This window comes from Callorhinus ursinus, unplaced genomic scaffold (assembly GCF_003265705.2).
Source record: "Callorhinus ursinus isolate GAN/ISIS: 27379988/994484 unplaced genomic scaffold, GSC_fseal_2.0 scaffold8, whole genome shotgun sequence".
NCBI classification, from domain to species: Eukaryota; Metazoa; Chordata; class Mammalia; order Carnivora; family Otariidae; genus Callorhinus; species Callorhinus ursinus.
In genome coordinates this window covers 58,501,135-58,516,871 of record NW_027397070.1, presented here as the reverse complement: position 1 = coordinate 58,516,871, position 15,737 = coordinate 58,501,135, and the positions used below count along the sequence as shown (strand labels likewise).

General features: G+C 43.4%; 1 protein-coding gene across 6 annotated transcripts in view; it reads left to right on the top strand.

The window, feature by feature from the left end:
- The window catches only part of KCNK10 (potassium two pore domain channel subfamily K member 10), a 134,838-nt gene that overhangs the window by 26,286 nt on the left and 92,815 nt on the right, over positions 1-15,737 (top strand). The window lies entirely within an intron of this gene.

Below are 15,737 nucleotides of genomic sequence, written 5' to 3'. Positions count from 1 at the left end.
AACTTTCTTTGCACCCCACCCCTGAAGTTGTCCGGATCCCGCGGCGGGGAGGGCGGCCTGAGGGCGCGCAGAGGTCGCGGGAGAGTTCGGGGAGGCCGGGGAGAAGTGCCTGGGGCGCGCTGGGAGGCGGACGACGCGGCGCTGCTCCTTTCCCTTCTGTCCGAAATCCCTCCAAGCGGGCTGGTGTGTCACGTTTCAACATGTGGCTTTTTGTGACTGGCTTCTTTCACTTAGCATAATGTTCTCAAGGCTCACTCATTTTGTAGCATCCGTATCTACTTCTGAATGAAGAAATGGACAACAACGAGACAGGTAGTGTCAGCGCCATTTGGAAGATGAGGAAACCCAAGCTGAGAAAGTGTATGGAGCCGCTCATGGCTGCCGCCGCTCGAAAGTGCTTGAGCTGGGGCTTGCACCCAGGTCTGTGTGGGTTCCAAGGCCATTTGCTGGCCTCTGATCAGGCCTCTGCGTCATGTTGAGCACCACGTCCAGGTAAAGCAGTGTGTCCCTCTAGGTGCGGGTTACCTGGGCCTCAGACCTGGCCCTTTTCCTGGCCCCTCTTCCTTCATGGTTGAGGGAGTCCCTGCTCACTGGACTCTGATATTCTCCATCTACCTCCTGGAGGAGGATCTGGTTTCATGGCTGCATACCCACAGGTGGCTTCTGTGATTTACGTTGGCCAGTCTAAGTCTTTTTATTTTTTAATTCTTTGTTTACATTCAATTTAGTTAACATATACTATACTATTAGTTTCAGGGGTAGAATTTAGTGATTCATCAGTTGCATATAACACCCAATGCTCATTACATCCAGTGCCCTCCTTAATGCCCATCACCCAGTTATCCCTTCCCCCACCCATCTCTCCTCTAGCAACTTTGTTTGTTTCCTAGAGTTCAGAGTCTTTTGTGGTTTGCCTCCCTTTCTATTTTCATCTTATTTTATTTTTCCTCCCTTTCCCCTGTGTTCATCTGTTTTGTTTCTTAAATTCCAGATATGAGTGAAATCATATGGTATTTGTCTTTCTCTGACTGCCTTATTTCGCTTAGTATAATACCTACTAGTTCCATCCATGTTGTTGCAGATGGCAAGTTTTCATGCTTTTTGATGGCTGAGTAATATTCCATTGTAGACATATACCACATTGTCTTTATCCATTCATCTGTTGATGGACATCTGGGCTCTTTCCATCATTTGGCTATTGTGGACATCGCTGCTATGAACATTGGGTTGCATGTGCCCCTTCGAATCACTATGTTTGTATCTTTTGGATAATTACCTAGTAGTGTAATTCCTGGGTTGTAGGGTAGCTCTATTTTTAACTTTTTGAGGAATCTTCAGACTGTTTTCCACAGGGGCTGTACCAGTTTTCACTCCCACCAACAGTGTAAGAGGGTTCCCCTTTCTCCACATCTTCACCAACATCTGTTGTTTCTTGGGTTGTTCCTTTTAGCCATTCTGACTGGTGTGAGGTGGTATCTCACTGAGGTTTTGATTTGTATTTCCCTGATGCCGAGTGATGTTGAGCATTTTTTCATGTGTCTGTTGGCCATTTGGATGTCTTCTTTGGGGAAGTGTCTGTTCGTGTCTTTTGCCCATTTCTTGACTGGATTTTTTGTTTTTTGGGTGTTGATTTTGATAAGTTCTTTATAGATTTTGGATACTAGCCCTTTATCTGATAAGACATTTGCAAATATCTTTTCCCATTCCATACATTGCCTTCCAGTTTTGTTGACTGTTTCCTTTGCTGTGCAGAAGCTTTTTATCTTTATGAAGTCTAGTTCTTTTGTCCATTTCTCAAGGGTTGTGGCGTGAACTGTGAAAGCTGTAGAAATCAAGATGAAGAGAGAAATATATTTTCTGTGTTCAAAGTCTAGCAGTCCACTCACCCGATGTGAAAGAGGAAATGTCGTTCTTGCCTTATCTTTAATAATAGCTTGTAATTGACCACTTCGAGGTGTGAACTGGCTTCCCTCTCCTAACCCCAGGACTTTTCCTGAGACATAAGTTGCAGTGTACATTCCTCAGTTTCTGTGACAGCGTTGGAGGTGGTGGGCATTGGTGCTTGTGGAAGGGAAGACCCAGCACCAGCTGGCTCTTGGGCAGGCATGTGTGTCCTCATTGCATGTTCATGGGGGACCTACCTAGTCAATGATGGTGAGTCAGCATATCCTATGGAGTGTTAGATTCTGTAGATTTTCCAAAAACTGCTTCTGTCCTGCTGTTTTCTCACATGCTATTTTAGGGAAGAGGCCCCATTTGATCATTAAAAATGCAAATCAGATTTCCATCTTGCTTCTACCAAAGAAGGAAAATAACCTTATGTACTGCCTCTAGATTCCTTTAGAAACATCATTAAACCTTATTTTGACTTAAAACTAGTGGGCATTGGTCTATGAATTAGTTAATTAGCTGAAAGTACATGAAGACCCCAGGACTTAGGTAATGGTTACCTGCTTGTTTTGTAGGTTTCTCAAGGAAGTGGCCCATTCCTGGTCTCAGTTAATGTGAGACCCTCAGTGTCAGCCCTGTATGGCGTAGCAGACATGCCAGGGCCCATCCTTACCCCTGCACTCTTACCCCTTCAGTGCAAAATGGGTGACTTCTGACTGCCATTTCTTGCATCTTCTCCTGTTTTCTTGACATTGCCTCCTTTGCTGCTTCCATGGAAGGCAGAAAGTGCACATCCCAAGAGCATTCCTCAACCGATGACTGATGAGAGATGATGTATAAATACCCCAGTTCCCTCAGCCTTGGGTGGGATAACTCAGGAATATGTTTTGCATGGAGTCTTAGTTTCTCCAATGGGAAAAAATTCCATTATCCCCACAGTGAAAATTAGCTTGATATTGCACCTTTTATTGGTTATCTTGGCTGCTTTCCAATCTCCTCTCTCTTTTCCACACCCCCCCTCCCCCACCAGTGCTTTCTTTACCTTCCAAATAACTACAGTGTTAACGTCCTTATCTTAGGATCAGCTTCTGGGGGAAACCACATTAAGACATATGGTAAAGCTTCACCCTTCCCTTGCTTCTCTGCCTTATTCCGCACCCCACTAGCTTTGAGAGGGTTCCGTACGTTGCCCCTCCCCCCCCACAGGCTAGTGGCTCTCAGGGGATACGATTTACAGCTAATCAGCAGCTTTTTCTGCAAGACATCTTCAGCACAAATCCTGGTGCTGATGAGTAATCCATAAAGCATGAAAAGAGAGGTTAAGGCTTGATGAGACTCATCTCAGCCTCATCAAACCATTCTGTTTCCATAATTCTCCTTCTCGGAAGATGGCAAAATGGAGTACAGTTGATTCTTATTATTTGCAGAGGTTATGTTCTATAAAGTCTCCTCGGATGCTGAGTTAGTGAATATGGAACTGTTGCTTCTAGAGGAAAGACAGGGTTAGGTTCCTGAGAGCCCCTGGTCACCACATTTTTATCCACTGATCACTACGTAACCTCGTTTTATGTGTGTTTCTGTTTAAAGACATTTTATGTAATAAATATTGCCGATTCATTAACATTGAACCCACGGCAACAGCACTGTAGCTTGTGCCTGCTGGAGGCTTACCTAGCACACATATTTTCTCCATAAAGCAATCACAACCTTGCACTTAGGAGCACTAGAAAGCACTTCAGCACCATGCTTGAGTGCTATTTTAAACAATGAAATGACCAACAAAAAGCAAAAATATGTGAAAAATATGGCACTAAATAGATCATGAAAAGGACACTTGCTTACAGTATCAGAGCCACAGCAGGAAGGCAGAGCGTGGCTTTGTTCGACCGCAGCTGGGGACGTGTGTGTGGATGACAGATGTTTTGCTGCTCTGCACATGTCCGCAAGTGACTGCGAAAGTCCTGTGAGTATTGTTTCTGGGTTACAAATAAATTTTAGCAAGTAGAAGAATTTGCATATGTGGCATCTGTGAATAAGGACCGACTGTCTTTTTCAATCCAGCACATGAAGACTTTATTTCAATTCAATATATTTATTAAACACATGTGCCAGGCTCTGTGATGGGTTCTGAGATATTAATTAGATGTTCTTTGCCTCCCCCTTTTAAAAGGTTTTATTTATTTACTTTAGCGATAGAGAGAGACATACAGCATGAGTGGAAGGGTCAGAGAAAGAGAGAGAGAGAGAGAGAGAATCTCAAGCAGACTCCACACTGGGTGTGGAGCCCAGTGCGGAGCTCGGTCCCAGGACCCTGAGATTGTGACCTGAACCGAAACCAAGAGTCGGATGCTTAACCAACAACCAACTGCACCACCCGGGTGCCCTAGATGTTCTTTGCTCTTAAGGAGTTTCCATACTGGTGGCAAGGGGGATTAAAACTATGACGCTAGATGAATACATACTCCAGAGGAGAGAGACACAGTTCTGTGGGAATATGGAGGAAGGAGTTGAGAGTAACTCAGGATGGAATTCTCAGTGGGGGGAGAGTTTTAGATAGTCTTGAGAGACATTTTGAGAGTTTCCTACATCACAGAAAAAAGGAAGTAATTGGTCAGAACGACCTCACTTCCCCCCACCCCAACTCTGCCAGACTACCTACATCTGCACTCACTGCCCCGCCTTTATTCCTTAATGGATGAAGTGCGTCTGCTCCTCCCATGTATGCTGGGGACCCCACCACGTATGCTCTTTTGGTCTCCTCCCTTCTCCCAAACGATCACCCTCTCCCCATCTACTTGAATCTTCCCACTAGTGTGTGAACTCACTTCAGGATCTTCCAGCATCCCCTTGTTCCACATTTCCTGTGGCCACCAGCTAATTCCTTTATGCCCTTCACAGCCAAATGTCTGGAAAGAGTTGTCTGGAATCATGGTCTCTACTTTCCCACCCCACCACCTTTCTAAGCCACCTCTTCACAGGGGCTGTTCTGACTGAGGTCACCAGTAGCCATTGCACTCCATTGTCTGTTCTTGTATCTTAATTATCAATTAGGATGCTTTAGCTGCATGTGGCAGAATGTCCCATTCAAAGAAGCTTAGACAGCAAGGACATTTACTATTAAGTGAGTTATTTCTCACTGAACAAGGGGCTGCCATTGTTGGCTCAGCTGTTTTGTAATGCCATCAAGGACCCGGGTTTGTCCAGCTTTCCGCCCTGCCTCACTTCATCACATTGGCAAATGCTCCCCGGATGGTGGCAAGAGGGCTGCAGAAGCTCCAGCAAGCATTATGTTATCTAAACGCAGGGAGGGAAGTGAAGGGGCTTTTCCTTATATTTCTCTTTTCATCAGGGAGGACTTTTCCCCCCTAGGAGCCCTATAGCACACTTCTCCTTAAAACAAACCCTAAACCAGTCAGTGTTAAAGGGGAAGGGTATTATCATTATTGGCTTGGACCAATTAAGAATTACTACCTGAACTTGTGACTGGGGCCCATGTTCTTTAAACATGTTGCCATTTAACCAACATATGCTTGAAACTGGGTGTGTTGGCAAGGTGGGGAGAGGGGCAGCATCAGCTGCATCTTCCTTGACACCTTGAGGCCATTCAAACAGTTGACCGCTTCTTCCTTCTTAAAGCATTTCACTTCTATTGCTTGCTTTGTGACATTATTTCCTTGGAGGTTTTCCTTCAGTTGTCATGGCTGCTCCTCACTTTCCTGTTGGCTCCTTCTCTGGTGCTCTCCTTCCAAATGGCGGCATGCCCAAGCACTTGGACTTGTCCCTGTGGTCTCTGTCTGTGGTTCTCCCTCAGTGATGTCAGCAGCCCTAGCACCTCCCAACTGTGTATCTCCAAATTTGCACATCCACCTGCCCCCTTGACATTTCTGCTCACCTGTCTAGTGGCCCGTTCCAGCTCCAAAGATTGAAACAGGACTGTGGACTTCCATCCCAAACCTGCTTCTCCCCAAGATTTCCTCTTCTCAATAAATGGCACCACCATGGATAGATATAATTGCTCAAACAAAAATCTAGGCATGTTGCATGGGTGAGTCCTTTCTTTTCTGCCCCTTGACACTTCACATCCATTCATCAATAAGTCATGCCAACTGTGACCTCTAAAACGTACCCAGGATATGTTCCTGCCACTCTAGTCCGATGCATCTTCTTAGCTGGATGGCTGACATAGCCTTTTTATTGCTTTCCCTCCTGTTCTCCATAATCCGTTCCTCACAGGGCAACCAAAATGATCTTTAAACATGTAAATCAGATCCTATCATACCCACAGGTTACAATTCACAAATAGTGCCCCTGTCCCCTTGGCATTAACTGTGAGCCTCTGATGCTTGCTTGCAAAGCCCCGTGTGAGGGCTGTTGCTTACTTCCTCTCTAAACCTCATCTAGAGTCTAGCCCTCCCTAGGTTTATTTCTTTATTTCTTTTTTTAAAGATTTTATTTATTTATTTGAGAGAGAGAAAAAGAGAGAGAGAGCGAGCCCATGCACATGCAAGCAGGGGGAGGGGCAGAAGGAGAAGCAGACTCCCTGCTGAGTGAAGAGTCCAGTGAGGGATTCAATCCCACTGAGATCCCCCTGAGATCATGACCTGAGCCAAAGTCAGACGTTAACCAATGCTTAACCAACTGAGTCACCCAGGCACCCCTAGGCTTATTTCTGTTACTTGAATAAACCAGTCCCTTCTTATCTTAGCCTCTGTAGGACCTTTTATTCTCCTGAAATTCTCTCCCATTGGATCTTCATGTGACTTGTTCCTCCTCACCTCTGACACCTTGGTCCAAATGTCATCTCCTCAGAGATGCTTTTCTTTTCTTTTTTTAAATTTTATTTTATTATGTTATGTTAGCCACCACACATTACATCATTAGTTTTTGATGTAGTGTTCCATGATTCATTGTTTGCATATAACACCCAGTGCTCCATTCAGTATGTGCCCTCTTTAATACCCATCACCAGGCTAACCCATCCCCCCGCCCCCCTCCCCTCTAGAACCCTTCGTTTGTTTCTCAGAGTCCACAGTCTCTCAGAGATGCTTTTCTGTCCACCCACTTGCGCAGGTCACACTCTGTCAGCACACTGTTGTCATTGTCTGCAACTTGCCTGTCACTCACTGAAAATGTTTTTTGTTTATTAATTTAGTAAGCTAAAACTAAATTAATAAATTTAAAACTCTAAGATGACATCTCCATGAAATCAAGGGAAGAGAGAGTTTTAAGAAGGGAACCTTCATTGCCAAAGTTAAATGCTCTACAAAGACTGAAGAAGACCACGATGATGATGTGGTAAGGACAATGACAACTAATGTTTATTGTTACTATTCATTAATACTGAGCTGGCAGAGGGGCAGGCATTTTGCATACATTATCTTATTTAATCCTGGCAGTGTGTCTGTTGTTGGGGAATGTCATCATTCCCATTTTATACAGGAGAACAATGAGGCTTAGGGAGCTCAGGCACAGTGCCTGGCACACTGTAGCTTTCAATTAATGTTCGCTGTGTGAGTAAATGAATTTTGCCAAGGTCCTGGAGCCGGCAAATGGTACAGTTGAGTGTCTAACCCAGGTCTGAGTAGAACCAAAGTCCAGGTTTATGAACAACTGGACTATATTTCCTCAGATGATGTTTGAAATACTGAATTACCTCTTAACAGATTGAGAAAGAGAAGTATAATGTAGGATAGGTGATTTTTATTTATTTTGAAATCATGATAAGTAAAATTAATTTTGAGACCAACAGCCTTCTGAATTTTGGATTCCATCAAATCTTTTGAAGGGACAGATGAGTTCTTTTTTTTTTTTTTTAAAGTACGCTCCATGCCCAGCCTGGAACCCAATGTGGGGCTTGAACTCATGACCCCGAGATCAAGACCTGAGCCGAGATTAAGAGTTGGACGCCCAACCAACTGAGCCACCCAGGTGACCCAGGATAGATGAGTTCTGTAAAAGTGTTAGTGATGAACCCAGATTGAGTGATTTCTTTATTAATATACCCTGAAGGATGAATTCTAATGATAAATCCAGGTTCATTATGCAGGAAAACTGTTAAAGCTTGGTCTTTGGGATGAGTGCAGTAAGAATCCCACTTGGATGATGCTGTGGGTGAGCTATCTGGAACCGAGTTCATGTTTGACATACAAGTAGAGCACCCGGTGTTCGATGCCTTCTGGATGTGTTGGTTTCAGTTTATTCCATGATGAGACACATGCTCAGCACACTTGTAGGCTGATGGAGACTTCACAGAACATCAAGGACATAGTCTTTGCCCTTGCTGAGTTCTTGCTGAGTTCACATTCTGATTGGGGTGCTGAAACATGCCTGTGGACGAAAGCAAGATCGCAGGTAAAACCTGTTAATTGAGTAGATGAAGAATGTGCGTACAAGATGTATTGGAATAAGAAATGGAAGGAGCAGATGGTTTTGAACTTCTATTATTTAGGGGCAGGAATGTGCATGGACTGGTGGAAGGAAAGGGGAGGGAGAATAGTTTAGGCACAGGCAAGCTGGCCCATTTGCATGATTTGCCCAAGGGGCAGAAAGGGTGGAGCCCCCTGCCCAGGAATCAGAGGAGGGCTTGGAAAGAGGATTAGAGAAGTAACTGTCAGTGGAGGAAGTGAGATGTGGGCTGGTTGTGTGGAGCTACTTGGGGTTTCCCAGACCTGATGTGACATGAAGGGATGTTTATAAAGGATAAATCTTGCAGTAGGTGTGGGGCATTTGAGAGCAAACCAGATTCAAACTGGAAATACTAGTTAGGGCAAGGTTTCTAAACATCAGCCTTTCCTGTGCCACCTTTGCTTTAAAATGTTTGTGGCCATATTTAGATACACCCTATAACACTACTTAATTTGCTTTTTTTCTTTAAGTTGATTTAACTTTTAAAAACTTAAATAGGGACGCCTGGGTGGCTCAGTCGGTTAAGCAGCTGCCTTTGGCTCAGGTCATGATCCTGGGGTCCTAGGATAGAGCCCCACATCAGGCTCCCTGCTCAGCGGGGAGCCTGCTTCTCCCTCTGCCCCTCCCCCTGCTTGTGCTCGCTCTCTGTTTCTCTCTCTCTCTCTGACAAATAAATAAATAAAATCTTTAAATAAAACTTAAATAAATTTAGGGCGCCTGGGTGGCTCAGTTGTTAAGCGTTTGCCTTCGGCTCAGGTCATGATCCCAGGGTCCTGGGAACGAGTCCCACATCGGGCTCCCTGCTCAGCAGAAGACCTGCTTCTCCCTGCTTCTCCCACTCCCCCTGCTTGTGTTCCTGCTCTCGCTGTGTCTCTCTCTGTCAAATAAATAAATTAAATCTTTAAAAAAAAAAAACTTAAATAAATTTAGCTTTGCCTTAAGCAATATCTACCCACTATTTAGTTCCTATTTTTCTTTAAATTGACCCCTTCTTTTAAAAACTGAAATAAATTTAGCCTTACCCTAAGCAATGGTATCTATGAAATCCTAGGTATTCTGCAGTACTTCTGTTTTGGTGCTCATTAAAATAAACGCACGGCCATTAAAAAATGTTTCATCTGCGTGTCACCTAATGCCATCTTGTGTACCACCAGTGGGTCCTGTACTACACTCTTGGGAACACTCAGAGCACTGTTATAGCTCTCTGGTTGTGACATGATGAATTGAGTAAATGGGTTCAGCTGCATTCATTAAGTACTTACCGTGTACAAACCACTGTGCCAGAGGAGATGAAAATAGGAAGTATATGCAGTCTTTGTTTTAATGGATTTGGAGCAAGGCAGCGGGAGAATGGCACACTGGTAAGAAGGTGAGATGTAGGCTTGATGAGGCCAATTCCAGCTGTTGGAGCAGCTCTCATTATGTCATTGGACAGCAGCTCTGTCCTGGGCAGTGGAGTGAACTTCATCTATAGAATCGGGGCTGGTAAGCTCTCCTTAATTCCAGTTCACTTCAGCAAGTCCTTGCCATAGACTCCATGATGCTTTTGCAGATATGAAGGAGAGTACAGTGTTTGAGTGAGTGATATACCAGAAAATGAAGGGTGAAGTGGTGGGGGTGAGTGGGAGGGTGGGGAGCAGAATGGGGTGAGGACCTCAAGAGAGATGCGGTGAGTGAGTGTATGCTCAGGGCTTAGGAGAGAGGATGAGTTCATAGCCAGCTCTGGGGACCACAGAAGGCTTTCTGGAAGACCTGGCACTTCAGATGGACTTTGAAGGATGAAATGATATAAAAGGCATTGATGGAGAGGGTCCAGCAGAGGGAAGGACATCCACAAGGCACCAAAGAGGGAAACGGAGGCCCTTGCTTGGAAGAAGAGCAAGTATCCAGTTGTCCTGTGGCAATGTGGGAAGATGAAGGTGGAAAAGAAGGCTGGGATCTTGTGGACACTCTAGACTCTGGGCTGAGTGTGGATTTCTTTCCATAGGCAATCAAGAGACCTTGACGGCTATGACATGGGATGTGTTGCACTTTATGAAACCACTAATGGATATGAATCCACATCCAGTGGATGATGATGAAGAATAGCAAGCTGGGGACTATCAGGGTAATCTGGGTGATGAATAATGAGATCCTGAATGGTCACATGACAGAGTTCTGGGCTAGAGGGACCAATGAGGGAGTGAAGAAGAAAGATCTAAACAGAGGGTCAGTGTAGAAGTCTGGGGAGAGACCAGCCACCAGCAGCACAGTGGAGTCAGTCCTTTCCCTTAAATTACAAGAAGAGAGTGGTGTCATCCAGGAGGTATGGAATACTGGGGAATGTTGATTGTATGTAGGGGAAATAAGATAATGGTTGTAGTTCTAGCATATGTGGGTGAGGGTGAGCAGGCATCTTACAGGTAATTTTCTTGCTGGGAAGGAGCAGAAGCAGTCCAGGCTCTGTTAATTCCTTTTATTTTGTCTTTAATTATACACAAGGATAAATAGCTGTATAATTTCCATGTGGACTTGCAAGCTCCAGAGGCATTTATGTTGCACTGAAAATGGACATTATTGTTCTTGACTTGTACAAGGGTACCATGTCCTGGGAAACTGGCCTACAGTATACTGTGAAAAGTCATTTGAGTGACTTGTTTTTACCCATAGTCCTTTCCCCTGCAATATCCCTCTACGGAGGGACACTTACATAACAGGATTCTTCTATTCCAACTCCTGTTTTCCACTTGATATGGACGTGACATCCAGTAGCTGTGGATGCAGTTCAGCTTCTACACAGAGAGGAATCTAATTTGAATACTTTTAAGCAAACAGCAGACGAAGACTTAAAAAGAGGGGGGTCCGAAATGTGACTTGCCACTGCACAGCAAAGAGAAGGATGGTCCTTTGTTGACGGTGGCACCTGTTCCCTGAAATTTTCCTGGAGCACCATCTACATTTATGAATCTCCAAAATCCATCTATTTTCATTTAGTTTCTGCTCGTATACTTCTTGTTCTTTTATCTATTTTATATAATGCCTAGCTCTGTAGTATCTGAGGTGAAACGCACCAATTTTTAATTGCAACGAAGAGGGCAAAGCTGCTCTGGGCAGGAAGTGGAGGCGAATTCTTCTAACGGGAACTTCTTTGGGGACTGTGACTCACTCGCCTGCATCCCCATCATAGTTCCAGCAAATCTATAGCCAATTTAGGGGTACAAAAGAAGGGAGAAGGCTCTGTTAGGCAGATCCGTGTTCCCAGTTATCAAAGACGCCAGCGCTGTCTCCTAGCTAATAGGAACCCAAAGTGAGTGTGCCCTGTGGATGCTGCCAGATGCTTCTGAAGGGGCACCTTAACATTTTATGGTCCCAGATACTGCACACTTAAAAATAGTGTCTACCTGAAGACTGGCTATTAGGTAGACACGAAACTTTTGGAATCTGTTACCGTATCTAGGTTTCCATTTTGCTGAAGAGGCAACACATGTACGAAATGTTCAGAGTGAAGTTTATTCTTTTAAATGAATAAATGGAAGGTTTGGTGAAATGATGTATTTAACTTTTAGCATGATTTTCTTCCTGCATCAAATTTTCTTTTTAAATGACAGAACCTCGTTATAATGTGGCCGTAAAGGAATGCATTCCTTCATGTATCTATTTATTCATTTAACAAATATTTATGTACTGTCTGCCAGGCTCTGTGCAGGACTCTTGCACATAAGAATAAGAACCATGTACTTTTAACTGTTTCCCAAGGGAAATGTTCTATTGTACTACATTAATTCTAAGATGCATTATTCTCATTACACATCTGAAATCAGAATGTGTCTTTCTACCAATGATATATAATCATTTAGTTGGCAATATTAGTTTTCTGGAAGTACATAAAATGATGATGCATTTTGTAATTGATGATGGATTGTATTTTATAGGAAATATGTGCACAATACTATTATTGGTACTATGCTTTGACCCATATTATGGCCCCATTTGGGGTTCAATACCAACGTTAAGCCTCTAGTTTTAGGCACTGGGGTTGGTCCAGGGATGCCAGAACTCAGATGCCCAGATGTCCAGATTAGGAGAAAAGTTGGTCAGAAGGCAGACCGAGAGCCAGTGGTTCAAGCTTTATAGGCAGTGACAGCAGGGTGGACAGAAATTCTCTAAAGCCTCACCTCTTTGCATCTTCTTTGCCTCTCTGCTCTGCTGCATAAATTCAGGCAGTGTGACTCTTCCAGACAGTAGAGCGGAGCAGGAAGGATGAGAAATGAATGGCATTAGCACTATATTGTCAGAGAATGGAGAGTAGCATCAGTGTGAGGACCTGGTGATAACGTGAACAGCGAAGTTATAGTGATGGCGCCATCCACTTATTGAGTGTCCTACTTTTGCCCATTTCAAAAACACCATTTTTCAGCTTTATTGAACTTTGTTAATTATAATTGACAACTAAAATTGGAATTTATTTAAATCGTAAATATATTTAAAGTGCACAATGTGGTGATTTGACCTATGTATTCGTTGTGAAAAGATTTCCACTAATGAGTTAATTGAGACATCCATCACCTCACATATTTACCTTTTTTTTTTTGGTAAGAACACTTAAGTTCTACTTTCTTAGTAAATTTCAGCTGTGCAATATAGTATGATCGACTGCAGTCACCATGTTATCCATTAGATCCTCAGACCTTACTTATCTTACAGCCTTTTGCTAGTGTCTGCCTATCTCCTCTAGCCTCTGCTCTGACAACTACCATTCTACTCTGTTTTGAGTTTGACTTTTTTAAGAAAAGATTCCACATATAAGTGATACCATGCAATATTTCTCTTTCTCTGGCTTATTTCACTTAGCATAATGCTTTCTAGTTTCATCCATGTTGTTGCAAATGGCAGAATATCCTTCTTTTTAAAGGCTGACTAGTATTCCATTGTGTGCGTATCTATATACCCGTATATCTGTAAATCACATTTTCTTTATCTATTTATCCATTGATGGATGCTTAGGTTGTTTCTATACCATGGCTATTGTGAATAATGCTGCAAGATAGTGATTTCATTTCCTTTGGGGATATACCCAGGGGTGGGTGGGTGTGATTGCTGGGTCATACAGTAGTTCTATTTTTACTTTCTTGGGGAATCTCCATACTGTTTTCCAAGGTGGCTGCATTGATTTACATTCCCACCAGCGGTGCACAAGGGTTCCCTTTTCTCCACAGCCTCAACATTTGTAATCTGTTGTCTTTTTGATAACAGACATTCTAACAGTGTGAGGTGATATCTTATTGTGGTTTTGAGTCAAGTATGTCACTTAAAAAAAGAAAACCCCTGCAAGATAAATATTCATTGAGCATCATTATCTCCCTTGTTTTATGTGTGAACCGGGGGCTCAGAGAAGGTAAATAACTTGCCCAGCTTCATACAGTTAGTACGTCCCAGAAGCAGGATTCAGCTTTGAATCATCAAAGTCCACTCCATTTCCTTCCTTCCTCTTTCTTTCTTTCTTTCTTTCTTTCTTTCTTTCTTTCTTTCTTTCTTTCTTTCTTTCTTTCTTTCTTTCTTTCTTTCTTCTTTCTTTCTTTCTTCTTTCTTGTTTCTTTCTTTCTTTTTTAAAAGATTTTATTTATTTATTTGAAAGAGAGAATGAGAGAGAGAGAGCATGAGAAGGGGGAGGGCCAGAGGGAGAAGCAGACTCCCTGCTGAGCAGGGAGCCCAATGTGGGACTTGATCCTGGGACTCCAGGATCATGACCTGAGCTGAGGGCAGTTGCTTAACCAACTGAGCCACCCAGGCGTCCCTCCACTCCATTTTCAACATCCTGCTGGACATCCCACAGTCTCAGAATGTGCAGGGACATTGTGTCCAATCATCAGAGATCCCAGAAGCCCACCAGGGTCGGAGCAGTACATGGACAATTACATACAGTAGCATCAGAATCCAGTATTAGGGCCAGTAAGCAGAATTCCACCAATGTCTTAAGTCACGTCCCTGTGTGCTGTAGCCCAGGTGCACGGACTGCACAAGGTTGGGAGGGGGAAGATGCCCTCCAGACCCAGGGAAGTAACTGACAGCCGGGTGGCTTAAGTGCTGAGGTTCAAGAATTTCTTACTTCACTCTAATCAGACCCCCACAGAACAGAAGTGCTGTTATAGCTAAGATTCCAGAAATCAGTAATGGGTATTTTAGTAAAGCCCCTGATACCAAGATCAGCTTGCTGTAGGGGTGAGCTCATGGTCTATAGCTGGGAGCTGATGAATAATTTTAATTATGTGGCTAATATCTGTGGGGGATGTTCTGCTTTCAATGGATTCCTTTTAGATTTTGATCGCATATGTATCTTAAGGAAATTTAAAATGTTTGGTTCATTATTTAGAATCACTATGTTATTTTGCTTAGAGGTATTGAATAGACAAGAAGAATTTTACATATTCTAAGAAAGGGTCCAAGCTTTCAAACACCACAGGTAGCTATTCAAATGTGGGAATGGAGTCCCAGGATCAAGTCCCTCATCGGGCTCCCTGCTCAGTTGACCACCTAAACCTTTCTGATTTCTTCTCATGAGGGTAAATGAACAAAGTAGATTTTTATTAATTCGGAGGAAATATCTCCTCTACATTGTGAGAAAGTCATCCTTCTAATGATGCATGTAACACCACCACTGTCACCTTTGTCATCATGTCTTTGTCAATAGTTTAACGTTTATTAAGCTCCTAACTGCTCTTTGCCTACAAAGAGGCTTGTTCCCCATCTTTTATGTATTTTCTAATATAAGAACAAACAGATGAAGAAGCACATATGAGAAATACATTGAAAAGAATTAGACTGTTCTGTTAGAATATTAATGAAAGTGCAGTGAGAAATTTACGACCTATTTGAGGGTGCTAACAGTGATTGTATTTCGATGTTTTCTAAAGGTAGAAGGCAACATCATTAAGACAGCAAGAGGGGAAGGTCAGGACAGTATCCTTGAAGTTGCATGTTAAATTTAGGTGGAGACAGAGAAAGCTGGTACTTTTTCAGGTCAGGAATTGATCCTAATGGCAACGATGCTGCTGGAATTGGTGCTCTGAAGACCAATCAGAATCTCTTTGGGCCTTTGCCAAGTAGCCCTATGAGGCCACTTGTAAGTTTGGATTGATTGAGACATGAGCCTAATGGGCATAAACACAGTCACTGGGTCAGCCGATGGATCAGTTAGGATGATTTCTACTGCAGGTGACAGAAAACCTGGCTCAAATGGGATCCAGCCCAAAAGGGGATTATTGGTTCTTGTAACTGAACAGTCCAGGCAGGGCTCAGTCTAGAGCTCTGATGATGCATCCAGGATTAGATGTATTTCTTCATTTCTTCATTCGCCTATTTGGCATTGCTGTGTCCCTAGGCACATTCCCACCTGGTGGTTCTAGGATGGCTGCCAGCGGCTCCAGGGCTTTATCCTTACAGATTCACATCCTTCAGGACACAGA